The sequence below is a fragment of the Sinocyclocheilus grahami genome, unplaced genomic scaffold (assembly GCF_001515645.1).
Source record: "Sinocyclocheilus grahami isolate Dianchi unplaced genomic scaffold, SAMN03320097.WGS_v1.1 scaffold126.1, whole genome shotgun sequence".
Taxonomy (NCBI): Eukaryota; Metazoa; Chordata; class Actinopteri; order Cypriniformes; family Cyprinidae; genus Sinocyclocheilus; species Sinocyclocheilus grahami.
Window position 1 is genome coordinate 4,533,991 of NW_015505305.1, and position 8,304 is coordinate 4,542,294.

An 8,304-nucleotide genomic window follows, 5' to 3' on the forward strand; every position below is an offset into this window, starting at 1 on the left:
GGGGGGGGGGGGGGGGGGGGTTGTTTATTGCAAGGATAGGTGAATATCTCTCTCTTCAGCTCGCACGAGCCACCAGGCAAATAAACGCAGCGCATCAAATTTAAATTAAATAGTTTTTTCACCTGGGTGAAGATATTTACAGCAGTGAAACAGCTGCTAATGAACTAATGTGTCCACGCTGGGCGGCGCGGGAAAAAATAGCACACTAATAGCCGACCATTACATACATGTTCTAAAACAATCCACAGGAAACATCGGATCACAATGTGTTTTTACCTTCCGTTTATTAGTTTGTGACCTGAAACGGGGGTGAGTTGATCAAAATAACATACAGAGAGAGGCGGGGTCTTTATTGTAGATGTCAATTAATGTATCTCGTTCTCTTCTGAAAGTCGATTTCAGTTACTTCGGCGTGAGCAAACACAGGGTGTTAGCAGACAAGGCCTCTTCTCTCCCTCCATAACACTCTCACCTTAATTGCTACTTTGTGTCAATAAAGAGCCGAATGAGGGGACGCTAAAAAGTAAAAGAGAAAAGCGGATGATTTTTTCATCTGCCGTACGTCTTTGTGCTGAGCTCATCTGGCCTTGAAGGGCCGAAAACAGAATCATCCAGGCTTTTGTAAGGAATTCTCACCTCTCCTTGAGAGAGAGAGAACAAGAGCGCCTCTCCTCCCCCTCTTCCTCCGACTCTCATCCCTCCATTTCTTCTCCATTTTTGCCAATTTGCTTTGTTTCATGCCTAATGTTAATTAGACGACTATAGCTTGATAAAGAATTGTGTTTTTCCTGCAGTAATTGCACCGTGTGTCGTCGCAATGTGGTCCAGCTGTCTGGGCCTTCCTGTTTGGACCGTGACGGAATGGTCAACAGGGGGCAGTACATCGCTTTCCATGGCGTGAAATTCAACATGTCTGATTTCTTTGTCTTCTGGCCTGTTAAAAGCCAGTTACCAGAGCTGCTTTCTTTTGCCATTTACCTTGAATATTGAATATCATATTGATATTATTGATGTGATTTTTATGATGTTGAAGTGGAAATGTTTGCGAATTGTTGCGGTGTAGTCAAGTGTATGTATATGTATGTGTGTATGTGTGTGTGTGCAGGGTAAGAGTGCTGAAAGAGGAATTCTGGGTAGAGTCTCACCTCTCCCATATGAGGAGCAGCGCTGGAGAGACAAGATATTTTCCTCAAGGGTACAGAGTCTGATCATGGCAGACACAGACGACAGACACAATACACTCAAAATAAGCACAGAACAAACATCTGAGAAGATTTTTCCTGTATTATTGCAAAAAAGACACTAACTTGATTTTAAAAAACATTGCCATGGATAAACAGGATCATGGTTCAATGATGTCATCTGATACTGAGCTATGATATATACACTGTATATCAGGGTGATATAGATATATATATATATAGATATAGATATGCAGGGTGCGATTTGTGAACAAACCAGAGGGGGGGATGTTTTGAAAAAAATATATATATTTTTTCCCCCTTGAAAATATATCACAAATCACAGTGGATCTATAAATATATATTTATATATATAGTGTGTGTGTGTATAGCTATATGTATTTGTTCACACACACATTTGTGTGTGTGCGTGCGTGTGTGTGTGTGTGTATATGTATATCTATATGTGTGTATATATATATATATATATATATATATATATATATATACACACACATTTTTGTGTGTGTGTATTTGTATATTAAATACACACACACACACACACACACACACACACTGAATGGAATCATTTGCTTCATTTGATACAATAAAACATTTTTCCTTAATATTAACCAAAAATTTTCACCATTTCTGCATGTTTTTCATTATTCACAGTCAAAAATGTGTAGAAAATCTTCCAAATCCTAACTGTAAGGAATATTTATAGGCATGATTGTAAAGAATAGTTCTGTATAGATCTATATATGCTATATTATGATAAAATTATGTCATATAGGTTCATTATTCCCATCTATCCGAAGAAAGCCTATTTTTAAGCATTTTAAGTTTTTTAAATCGGAAATGTCATGCTCAAAAAGTGAAATTGGATGCATTTGTTGTTTTTAAGCCCAAAAACTCAAATTTTTCCTTTCCTGCTGGCATTCTCAACACTTTCTAAGATGGATACTGACTGTTTTCCACTCTGACAGAAGCACAAATCCAGCCTAATAAACGTCTGTATGTGTTCACAATTAAATAAACAATCTATTATTTATTTTCTCTGTGCCTACAGTGCCGTGTCAGTCACCATATGCTGGGAAAGAGGAGCAGGGAGTCGTATCACGATGGTAGTTTTTTGGCGTTGTGAGGAGGTTTGGGGGGTGGGGGGGTGGGGGCAGAGCTGAGGGCTCACGGTGCATGTAGCACATCAGATCTCCCTCAATTAATCCAACATTAGGTGCCTGGGATCCACGAGTCAGTGCTTTTGGAAAGCATGTGTGGCTCAAATCTAATTATTCTCTCCCTTCCTTTGAGCCAGAGAGGGTGGAGAGAGATAGAGAGAGAAAGAGAGGGAGAGAGAAAGTGGCCGTCCACGTAGCTATAGGTTTTTTTTATGCTGTGGTTTCTCTCTCTCTCCCTCGCTCGCCCGCTCACTCCGAACCCCCTTCTACCCCCACCTCCTCATCTCTCTCTCACTCATTCTCCATCTCTCTCTCACACACACACACACTCCAAACACTCTCTCTCTCTCCTCTGCCCCTCTCTCTCCCTGTCTGTCTCTCCCTCCCTCAGCTTCACTCGCTCTTGTGCTGTAAGTTCATTTGCTGTGTCAAGCAACAACTGGCTCGGGAGTGGGCATTGGGTTTTGATCCTTTTGTCAAGCGTCCCCTCTGCGATGTGTACCGCATCCACTTGCACACCACGGGACTGGTCGCCTGGCTCTCTCTAACATCGCCGTACCGTCCTGGGTTTATCACGATTGGGCATCCCATCTTGCTGAAACGGGCGGCATGATGAGATGCTGAAGGTTTGATGGGGTAAGTCGCATCCACATGTGGACATCGGTCCAGTTCTTTTTCTTTTTTTTTCAAATATATTGATTGTTCTTTGTCAGTTGTTTCAATGGTGTGTGTCATTGTTTTTGGCCATTTTTGCCGGTGTGGTCCACCACACCTCCTGATGCTCGTGTCAAGTGTCTCATGAAATTACCATATTCATGGACTCCATTCAATTAAATCGCAATCAGTAAAGGGTCCAGCTCGAAGTGTGTGTTTTGTTTTTTTTTTACTGTGGGGTGGACAAGTGCAGTTCGCTTCAGGAGAAAGGGAGGAGTGGAGAGAGGTTGAGAATACAGATATGTTCTTTTTTTTGGCTCTAAACTGTTTTTTTTTTTAAATCCCATTATTTTAAAAAAAATTTAAATATAAAAAGTGAGAGAGTGAATGGGTTCTTGCATGAAGAGAGTAGAATAAAAAAATTGAAGGAATATATTATATATATATAATAATTCAAGAGGTAAAGAAAGGGATGGACCCAGAGGAACTTTGGCAAAGACAAAAAAAAAAATCCATGCATGGAGGCCATTGATTAACTCCTGGAGTTCTGGGGGGATTTGGAAGAGGGGTTGTGTGTGTGAGTGTGTGTGTGTTTGTGTAGCTCCAGAAATGGACAGAGAGAGTGAAAGCCCTGGGGCTATAGCACTGGGGGAGTGTGCCCTGCGTCAGGGTGGCTGTGTGTGTGTGTGTGTGTGTGAGGTGCGTCTGATGGTTTTGCAGGCTGGGGGTCTGGAGAGCGAGCGAGCAGCTGGCTGCTACACTGCCGGTGTGTGCCCTTACGCTGGCTTTTGTTGCGTTTGTGCTCGAGTCCAGCTTCTCCCTCTCCATCTGCCTCCGTTAGGTTCTCCTCCAGTTTCTTGTGCTGCCTTCTCTTTCTCTCTGTTGGGTTTCGAGACGTGTGGATTTCAGCATTGAGACCTGATTGTGTTTTTCTCATTTTGTGAATGAACGGTGTAAAATAGAGAAAGCTATTTGGGTAGGTACGTAGACTATAATTCAGTGGGTTATTTTTTTTTGTTTGTTTTGAGGTGTCATTTTTGCATGAAATGGAGGGAAAACTGATAGGATAATAAAATTACTTTTTGTTTTGCTTTTTTCATTTTTAATTTCTTTTTTTTTTTAATCTCTTTTATTTTGTTGTTTTTAAATTGTGACCCTGTGTTTTATTGATTAAAATAATATTCTGTAAATTGAGACAAGCTAATTATAAGGGAATTATAATAAGAGTACAATTTTGCATGAAAAAGAAACAACCATAAATAAGGCCTGTTAATAATAAAAAAAAAACAAAAAAAACAGAATAAGTTGAAATGTGTCAATTGTATTCAAGCAAACCTTATAAATAAAATATAATTTTTACACAATTATGTTTGTCAGCTGAAAAACATCTTTATATGTTAAAATTAGTGTTGACACCATGATGGAAAAAGCAGAAATTGCTAAATGGACTGAATGTTACTTAATATTAGTAACCAAACGTTCAGTGTTTATGCATTTAAAGATAATCAAAATCAATTCTCTATGTAATATGATTAATTTAATATGCATTACAACTTGCTTTTTTCTACAAAAAAAAAAAAGGGTTCTCTCATAGACTAATCACACAGTTTAGCCCCCACCCCCTTCTTCTTTTTTTTCCCTCCCCCTGTCATCCTCAAGTGGGGTATAGAGAGGGGGCCGCCATGCTTCATTTGAGTCCATGTCTCCATATAGAATTCTCCTCACGGTGCTAATGGACTATTTGGCAAAATTTTTTCCCATTTCTATATCATTTAGACAGATGAGATGTGCAGCATGTGATGAAGTGGACCATAATAGCATTTAGATCTTGCGCGTTCTGCTCTATTTTAACCCCGGCGGTCTGTGTTTTTAGGTGAACCCGCTACTGTGGACTATCATCACCATCATCATCATCAGAATCATCGCAGTGGCAATGGGAGTCAGGACATGGACGCTCGCTGGAGGACCTCCGCGGGGTCCTTGCATCCCAGGTGAGTTTATGCTGTTGGGGGGTGGGGGTGGATTACCCATAACCCCCTTCCACCACCTCTGCCCCATCCCCCACTCCTTCATTAAATGCACCTTTCCCCCGAGTGGCCCTGTGAGAGCACAGATTGCTGGGAGGAAATAGCACCCCCCTCAAAAAAAGAAAAAAAACTTACCACATTTCTTGAGGCGTTTACTGAACAAAAATGCACTGTTAATTTCTGTTTGCAGACGAGCCATTGAGAAGCCCTTGCCTTGCGCTACAAAGCGTCTTCAATCAATTGTTTTGAAAAGGCCTTTCGGTTTTCTGACGATGCCGGCGGTTCTGTTGTTTCTCTCTGTAAAAGACTCTCTTCGGTGACGGGTATTCTTGGGTGGATAATACGGCTCTCGTTGTTATTGCTTAAGAATACGCGTAGTCGAGGAGAGTCATGTCGGCGGCGACTGCAATGGACTAGAGAGAGCGTTGAATCCAGAAGGCCCACCTGCCTGCACACACACATGCGTTTGCTAACGCCGAGGTTCACGCCCACATCCATTTATTGAGTCAGCGAAGCTGCATTTCCTGTTTGATGCTTGTGCTGTTGGTTTATCCGGCTACTCCTGCTACACATCTTTTCAGCCAGCAGAAAGGAAAAACTGGGGGTTTTATGATTCGCCATCCTCACCCCAAAGGCTGTATATTGTAACGTCCCAGGCGGAGTTGTAGATGCAAATGTGTTCGGTTTGTGCCATATATTCTTTTCTCAGGACCGCACACACTCTACCTTTTTAATGCAAATTGATTTTGAAATGACATTTATCGTGCAGGGTTTCCATATGGAGCCCTGGGAGGGATAGAGGGGGGAAAAATTGAATGAAATGTCCACGAAGCCACTGACAGCTAAATGTATGCGGATTGTAAAGGAACACACTGCAGATAAACAGTTACCACGGCTTTAGATTGACTGCGGCGTGGCTTCCCGCGTAGGCACGCGTATATCATGAATATGTATGGGGCGAGCGTATGATGCTGCATTCTAACCTCCATGAAATCCATTCAGGAAACCTAACAGGATCTACTTGACTTATGAAAGCTTACGATCAAATCTTATAAATATCCATGAGAAAAAAGTATTATTTTGCTCTTTATATAGATGCATTTTGCATAAAAACTAATGGATTGCAATCAGACCGGCTGTTGATGTGTGTTGACGTGGACGATTTGAAAATCTGCAAACATTTTAATTTGTTCTCCATTATCATTCAGCACATTTAAGTGATGTATTAGCATTTCAGATAGACTAAAGGCAACAATCAGCCTGCTCTGTCCTTGATCACTCTGTAATTATCGTTCTTTCGGCTATGTGTTTAAATGAATAGAGAGAAAAGAGGTGTGGAGGAGGAATAATGTAATGTTTTACCACTAGGGGACCCACACAACTGAAAATCAGATCTTTTTTTTTTAGTCTGTTGTTTAAGTTTTTAAGTCATTTTTGATATCATTTTTAAGGTGTTTGGGGTGCATAGGATCAAAACTAATAGAAATATCTGTTTATATGAATACTTTTAGATTTAACAGGTTTTGGCTGCTTAAAACATGTTACTGTTTTTTTTATTCTTAGCATGTACACTTAAAATATGTGGCGTTTCATTTATTCCTTTATTACTTTATGCTCAACAGTGCCTTAGGAGTGACAATTGTCAGAAAGGTCACATGCAACCTTAACAATTATGTTATATTACACTATTTTGCTGTATTTAAGATAATTTTTTACTAAAATATTCTACCCTCTCATAGTTTGTCATGTCTGAAGCATACTGATAGAATTTCTCTCTGATATAAAAGGAAAAAAAAATTAACAAAAGAAATAAAAAAGAAAAAGAAAAACAAAAAAAGTGGGTAAGAAAAGCAACCCATTATCCAAAAAAAATAATCCTAATATTTTATTAAAAAAATGTATTATTATACACACACACATGCACACACTTTCAGTGTAGACTTTTTAATATCTCTTAAAGGTCTTATGCTCGCCAAAGCTGCATTTATTTGATACAAAATACAGGAAAAAACGTAATATTGTGAAATATTATTACAAATTAAAATATCTGTTTTCTATTTGAATATATTTTAAAATGTATTTTATACCTGTGATGGTAAAGCTGAATTTTCAGTATCATTACTGCTCTACAGTCTTCAGTTTCACATGATCCTTCAGAAATCATTCTAATATGCTGATTTTCGTCTTAGCAATTTTGAAAACAGTTGTGTTATTAAATATTTTTGTGGAAGGCGTGATACTTTTTTAGAAGGATTACTTTTTTGTTTTGAGGATATTACTTTATCGAAATAACAAGTGAAATAAAAGACAAAGTGAAAAAATACTGATTAAGAATATTTTTTGGCAGTGTATGTATGGGCCTGTTCCAGTGGTGAAGAGAGTGATAATTGATTATTTCACTGTGCCGTTCATTCATCTCCCTGCTCACACACAGCTCTGTAAACTGCTGTCTCTCCCCAGACGCACACGTAACGAGGGCCAGGCCTCTTGCTACCTCTGAGCTATCACCTCAACGAGAGAGAGAGAGAGAGACTATGATTAATCAGATCTTCTAAATGCTGGCTACCCCCCAGAGAGGCCCCTTCAGAGTGAAGCTCTTAGGTCCCCACCTCCCGTAAACGCAGGGTGTTCAATCTTCACGGAGAGCTTCATTGTTAAAAGCAAAGGGAGTGGGGGGGCACACTTTAATTTTAGGTTCAAGCAGAGCACAGGAAAGCATCTACTGTCTGTTCGCCTCGGTACAAATTCACAGAGCACTCAGTGTCCAATAACCAGGCTCCTGCGCTTGCTGTCTGTCTGCGTTAGCAGCACTAGTGCTTGTGTTTTGTCTCATGCTTCATTTAATTGTTTTTAGGTTTGCTTGTCATTTTCACTCATCCTTTCTAATCATCCTACTACTTGTCCGCTTGATCCTATTCCATCTCATCTCCTTCAAGCCATTTCTCCTGTAGTTGTACCTGCACTCACTCACATCATTAACATAGCCCTTCACACTGGTGTTTTTCCCTGAACATTTAGACAGGCTCGTATAACCCCACTACTTAAGAAACCCACCCTTAACCCATCTCTTTTAGAGAACTACAGACCAGTTTCTCTTCTTCCTTTCATTGCAAAAACACTTGAACGAGTTGTGCTCAACCAAGTCTCTGCCTTTCTCACACAGAACATCCTCCTTGACAGCAACCAGTCTGGTTTCAGAAGTGTACATTCAACCGAGACAGCCTTGCTCTCAGTTGTTGAAGCCCTGAGACTGGCAAGAAC

The 8,304-nt window shown here is 40.1% G+C and overlaps 1 long non-coding RNA gene across 1 annotated transcript in view; it reads left to right on the forward strand.

The window, feature by feature from the left end:
- The first annotated feature begins 2,736 nt into the window (after window positions 1-2,736).
- Window positions 2,737-8,304, forward strand: part of LOC107590277 (uncharacterized) — a 22,475-nt gene continuing 16,907 nt past the window's right edge. Inside the window, exons 1-2 of the long non-coding RNA XR_001609761.1 lie at window positions 2,737-2,998; window positions 4,890-5,007. This is a non-coding gene — a long non-coding RNA (uncharacterized lncRNA). The remainder of the gene's footprint in view (window positions 2,999-4,889; window positions 5,008-8,304) is intronic.